The sequence below is a fragment of the Babylonia areolata genome, chromosome 35 (assembly GCF_041734735.1).
Source record: "Babylonia areolata isolate BAREFJ2019XMU chromosome 35, ASM4173473v1, whole genome shotgun sequence".
Taxonomy (NCBI): Eukaryota; Metazoa; Mollusca; class Gastropoda; order Neogastropoda; family Buccinidae; genus Babylonia; species Babylonia areolata.
The window spans coordinates 5791454-5798093 of NC_134910.1; the positions used below are offsets into that span (position 1 = coordinate 5791454).

Consider the following 6640-nt stretch of genomic DNA (forward strand, 5'->3'; position numbering starts at 1 on the left):
GCACTGAATATTCTGGGTGCAAAATAGGTTTTGCAGCTCCAAATCACCAGAGTGAGTTAATGTACTCATCAGACACATACAAGCAGAACCATTACAAGTGCTTTTGTTGCCTCTGCATCAGAGGATGGAGGGTTGGAAGAGGCAGCCCTCACTCTCCGCGGTCTTATTCAGTTACAGAGAAGCTCAAGTCAGCCATTGCCCCCAGAAATGGCGTCTTTTTTTTTCTTTTTCCGGTTTTTATTTTAATTTTTTCACTGAATATCAAAAGGCACCTGGTTCTGCAAAGGACTTTATGGAACGTGTTCTAACTGGAAAGAAAATGCACCTTAAAAAAAAAAACAGAATTACTGCCTGTTTCGCAAGACACGTGTTATGTTTTCACAAGTGGAAAGTGGAAATGCCAAAGCATGTCGTTCTGGGCACTGCAATCCGCCTTCTAACAGGAAGTGCTTAGCTTGTCAGCATGCATACTTTGGATTGCTTTGGCCACTGAATGTCTCACAGTTGTGTCCTTAAACTTGAGACTGCAGTCTGCTACAAAGGTCTTCAAAGTAACAGCTTGCTGCCAGAAACCATCTCTCCAGTCATCAATTGACTGTGCCCAACCTGTTCTTCATCCTGTCATCGACAATATAACAGTGCAACACGTTCTGGATGTGTCACTGAACGCAACATGACAACTGGGTCAGGAGTATGACTTGGTCACGTTTGACTTTCCAGTTGCAAAGCAAGCACTGATGGCTATTTGGCGAATTGGCGAACAGTCCCAGAAGATTGCAATATGTCTTGGTGCGTTTCACTTCACTTGTTCTCTTGGTACTGTGAGAAAACTCATGACTTTAGAGATATCATCGTTCAGTTGGGCATCTGCATCAGGGGCTCCACTGAAGCCTTTGTGGCCGGGAAACACAACGACCATGCCATCAGAGCCCACAGTGTTGGAAGCTCTGAGGATACTTCATTTGTGACAGTTTCTCGAAGACTCAGCAAGTACAAAGGAACTCTCCGAGGACGCAGATTGGCATCTTAAAGCCCTCCAAAATGGAGAAAAAACCCTGTAAAAGTATGTCATTAATGTATGCGAAGTACAAGAAAGAAGTTCTTGTGGCAAGAAATGAAAGACTGCACAGATTGGTAGTGCACATAAATAACTCAGTGATATTTTCTGTAATTCGAAAGGAATGATAAGAGTTAGTTTGTAATGAACTCTAATCTGTCTGCTATTTGTGTTGGCCTCACCTTTCGCAACTGCCAAAGAAAGGAGTTGATGTAGTTGGTGTTTTTTTTGTGTGTGTGTTTTTTTTAACATTATCTGGATTCTTCAACCACAGCTGACGTTATGTGACACGGGTAATCACGGACAGAAAAACTGACCAAACTATAAAGCAGACATTGTGAAAAATCCCCCAGCTGATGTAAGTGGGGTGTATGGACGCAAAAACCACTAATGATGTTTTGTTTACCAAATAAAACGTTATAAATTGAGGCGACGCGATACTTGAAATTGTGGAGTTTAGGTCAATAATAGAACACATGTAACGCTCGGGTAAACTTCAGCATGTCAATCTTGATAGTAGAAGGCTGAGTAATGTATTATGAAACTCTACAAATCTAATTTTAGTCAAATAGGACACTTCACTAACAACAACATACCATAATGAAAAATCCCCCCCCCCCACTCCCCCCTGCCGGAGTAAGGGGGTTATGGTCACCTGAAGATCTATTACTGTTTGGATTCAACATGCACAAAACACCACACATAAATAGAGTCTTGTTGTTTGATTCATGCAGATTCCAAAGATAACAAAGTGGGAGGGCACTGCACAATTCTGAATGTCACGGAGAGCACGGAAACCGAAGAGACTGTGGCGGGTTCATCGTGCGATGATCGTTGGGCGTTGTGTGTTGATGACAAATGTCAGTGTCTGGGCAGCTTTGTCTCAGATCCCACCTCTTTGACATGTCGTGAGTACTGAGGGTTTGGTTCTTGGGCCATATATTTCTATGTCTATCTGCCTGTCTGTTAGTCTCCCTGTTTGTCTTTCTCTATCTTCCTCTATCTCTCTTTCTCTCTGGAAACCTTCAGACAGACACTCCTAAGCAGGGAATGAATCTGTCTTAAATGCTTGTTAATTAGTGGAATAGTCACTCGATCGTTTGATGATTTGCTCATGCTCAGCACCCATTCAAGAGACAATCCAACTATGTTCTATGAATACCATATTGAAATTTATTTGTTGGTTAAATAGTGATAATAATGATGATAACATTAATAATAGATTATACGTATATGACACAATCCCCCCTCCCCCCCCCTCCCTATAATAACACACACGCACGCACGCACACGCACACACACACACACGAGATGCAAAATATGTCCTACACACGCACACAAGCTTACTCACGCTCGCGCAGACACACACACGCTCGCGCACACACATATACTCCCGCCCCTACCCCCCACCCCCACACACAAACACACACACCGACACACCATATGGTTATTTCAATAGACGGTCAAGTGGGATTGGCAGGAAGAGCAAGAATGCATGCAATTAGCTATGCTTCATCACACCCAAAGGCGTGTTTGAACTGGTGGGTTTTCTCGTTTCTTTTCAAAGAGGACAGTGTTGGTGAGTGACGGAGATGCAGAGGCAGAGAATTCCGGACAGAGGGTGATTGATACTGAAAGGCCCTTGGGCCAAATGTCTTTAAAGCGGTTTTCGGATGAGCTTGCTTTTTTTTGCTTTTTTTCTTTTTTAGCTAAAGACCTGGGAGAACGGGAAGGGATGCAAGTATATAGGACGAAAGATAAGATGGGAGAGATCTTCAAAGTGGCAATAGCCAATACAGCAGTTTTGTACTGAATTCTGAACAGGATGGATAACCCATGAAGTTGACGTAAACGTGATCTATTTTGACTTTCTGAAAATTATTCTGACAACATTGTCAAAATCATCTTAAGGCCCGAGAACTAATCAGAAGGCAAACCAGCAAGTAGTGAATTGCAGCAGTGAGTGTGACTTAGGATCAAGGAACAAACAAGCTGAGTGGCTGCTTCAGTAGTTACATACGGTCGATTGGTACGGATTTTCCTCAGTTGGAAGTTTACAGTTTTACACAAATTACTGACATGGTCGTGCATGGACAGAGCGAAATCAAATAATGCACCTAGGTTTCTGAACAATTTTGAAAGTTGATATCAGCATCACAGGCAATCCAGGTATGGTCTTAAATGTGAATAAGTGCAGATTTGCAACCTATAAATGTGGCTTACATGCATCTGAATTGCTAGACTGAAGAGATATGTCATCTGTAAATATTTCACGTTTATAGTGTGTGTGCGTGCGTGTGTGTGTGTGTGTGTGTGTGCCTGCGTGTGTGTGTGCGTGCGTGTGTGTGTGCGTGCGTTTGTGTGTGTGTGTGTGTGCCTGCGTGTGTGTGTGCGTGCGTTTGTGTGTGTGTGTGTGCGCGCGCACGCGCGCTCCCAAAAAGGTATAAACGCTGGTGCCAGGTGTGGAACAGATACAGCTAATTGCGTCTCCGGATCAATTTGTGATATTGACTTTGTCTGCGGTAAGTAAAGACGTGGATCGAAATGATATCGTAGGCTGTGAATGTGCAAATGCTGTAAACATATCTAAACAAGAGAAAGATAAATTAGATGATGGCAGGAATGGTCCACGTGAAAGACCAAGACTGATGGAACTTTAGAAAGAAAGGGACAGGGAGAGAGACTTTTTATACTTTGATACTTTAATGTCACTTGCCATGAGGTCCTTATGACATGGGTGAATGCATCAACATGTTTTTGTTGCATAACAAAGCATTATAATAATGGAATGAATATGGTGAGAGCAAACATTGAAACAAAACAATATTTTTAAAAAGTTCTTTCATTAAAGGAAAAAGGAAATGTAATCAGCCAACAGGCCTCCCAAAACATAATGACTCCGTTCTTTCATCCATCAGTAACTCCATTCCATCAGATCTATCAGAGTAGTGATTTTTGCCTAATCTGCAAAGCTTCTGATATACAGTCTGTCATCAAGTTTATCACCTCAATATCGTTCAGTGCTAACATGCTATAGAGATCTTTTCTTTTTGCAGCATTATATTCATAAATCACACATTTATTTCTCAACTCATGGTAAGATTTACATTCAAACAAGAAATAAATTTCATCAGTCGGAATTACACAAAGGGCTTGGAGAATCTGTTGACGTACTTGGCCAAAACCTTTTCCCCTTCACTGTTGCCGAGTGTGTGTGTGTGTGTGTGTGTGTGTGTGTGTGTGTGTGTGTGTGTGTGTGTGTGTGTGTGTGTGTGTGTGTGTTTGTGTGTGTGTGTGAAGTAGTCGGATAAGACAAGGTAGCTTTCTCCAATAATTGTTACATCATCATGTAATGACCTGGCCACTATCGTTAACCACACTTCCATAATGCTTCCAATGATCGGTCCTTTCCTTTCTTTATTGCAGCGTTGTATCCTTCAGTCATTTATTCATTCTTTAAGTTTTCCCGTCTTTGTTTCTCACTGTTTCCAGAGTTGTTTCCTTTAATCTTCTGTTCATTCTTTGTTTTCATTCTTTGTTCATGTCTGTCTTACATCGTTGTTCCTTTATTCTTCTATCCATTCTTTCTGTTTTCCTGTCTTTGTTCACCACTGTCTTGCAGAGTTTTTTTCCTTTTTTCTTCTATTCATTCTTCATGTTTTCCCGTCTTTATCTGTCACTGTTTTGCAGTGTTGTTTTCTTTATTCGTCCATTTATTCTTTCTGTTTTCCTGTCTTTGTTCAACATTGTCTTGCAGTGTTGTTTTCTTTATTCGTCCATTCATTTTTTCTGTTTTCCTGTCTTCGTTCAACACTGTCTTGCAGTGTTGTTTTCTTTATTCGTTCATTCATTCTTTCTGTTTTCCTGTCTTTGTTCACCACTGTCTTGCAGTGTTGTTTCATTTATTTCTCTATTCATTCTCCATGTGTGGTTTCCCGCCTTTATTCATTACTGGCAGCGTTGTTTCCTTTATTCGTCCATTCATTCTTCATGTTTTCCTGTCTTTTATCATTGTGTTGCAGCGATAGACGTGGGGCACTCCTGCTCTGGAGAAAGAAGCGGGAACTGCAGGGTTGGTAGTGCCTGTGACACAGATAAAATATGCCGTGAGTATACAGCAACAACAACAGCAGTATACTACTCAAAAGAGTGAAAGTGACACACATTAAACCGCAGACACTCACAAACATCATAAATATATAAATATATTCACAATTTGATTCCATTCAGACCTCGATTGACTGAACAATTCCATTAACACAGACGGATCTATTGAGTCATCTGGTATGGCAGAGAGCCACATTATCCGGATGTGCCTTTTCAGTGGACTTGGCGTCGCACTGCTCGTTCCGATTCCCAAATGCACAGCAACACCCGGCTTCGGTAGATTTTGACCTTGTAGAAAAAAAGGGACAAGATCAAGCTTGGGAGTTTTCTTGGCCGTTTTCACGGAGCTCTCTCTCTTACAAAATGAAGAATAATGACGTTTTAAACAATAAACAAAAAAGAAAGAAAAGCGGGCTGGGGGTGTTGTTTTTATCCTTTCCCCGTTATTCTTTCTTTTACACCCCTCTCCCCTGCCTCCTCCCTCCCACAAGCACCCTCCCCCGCCCCATCTCCTTTCCCTTACAATCACTGTGGAAGTCAGACGAAATGACCCTTCCCTCTATCTCATATCTACTTCCTCTCACCCCAGTTATGTGCAGTATAGGGGAGCACTGGTTCTGGAAAACCTACAAAAGTATGATGACGATGATCATGATCATGTTGATGGAATCATACTTTCCTTCTTTCCTTCAGGTCTGGATACCGGTCAGAACTGTGCGAATAATACGGAAAATTGTAGAAATGGCACCGTCTGTGACCTTCTCAACAGATGCAGTGAGTACCCACACTCTCTCTCTCTCTAACAATTTTGTAACGACACTCGGACATGTATATACTGAAGTCCAAGAGTTAGAAGGCGGTGGAGAGCCATTGTTCGTGTGCACTGATGAAACATTTGAAGATAATTGTAAACCAGATTTAATTCCGGGATTTTCAATGTATTATAAACTTGCTCTAAAATTTACCGGACAACGGAAGAAATCAGGTGGTATTGTACTTGCATGTTTGTTTAGGAATGAGGGTTGTCCCTTCGTACGGAAATTAAAAAAAAAGAACATGAAAACTTATGTGCATTCTTTGTTGATAAGCAGTTGTTTGCATGCTTGAAAGGTGTTCTCTTTGTATCTACTTATATACCACCGGAAAGTGCTTATTTTGATAATGATTACATGTCTATACTTGTAGATTGACTAATCTGCTTTTAGAAGTTGGTGATGTCTATATAACCCTGTCGTGGTGGTGGATGTTGCTTGGGCCAATGCAGTTGATGTTGCTGCCACAACAGCACCCAGTCACTAGTGTCCCACATATGGGCGAGCCTTCAGAGCCTGGATTGGCCTCATAAGTACCTCCGGACCCACAGCCACTGATCTTCCATCTGATTTTTTTAAGCCATGGCCATCATCGAATCCGTAGGACGAACATCATCATCAACATATAACCCTGTGTGGCGATCTTAACAGCAGAACTCCTGAT

The 6640-nt window shown here is 41.7% G+C and overlaps 1 long non-coding RNA gene across 1 annotated transcript; it reads left to right on the forward strand.

The window, feature by feature from the left end:
• The first annotated feature begins 1848 nt into the window (after positions 1–1848).
• LOC143278141 (uncharacterized) lies at positions 1849–5136 on the forward strand. The gene is made up of 3 exons (XR_013053845.1): positions 1849–1965; positions 3499–3579; positions 5080–5136. It is a non-coding gene; the product is annotated as an uncharacterized LOC143278141 (long non-coding RNA).
• Positions 5137–6640: the final 1504 nt, after the last annotated feature.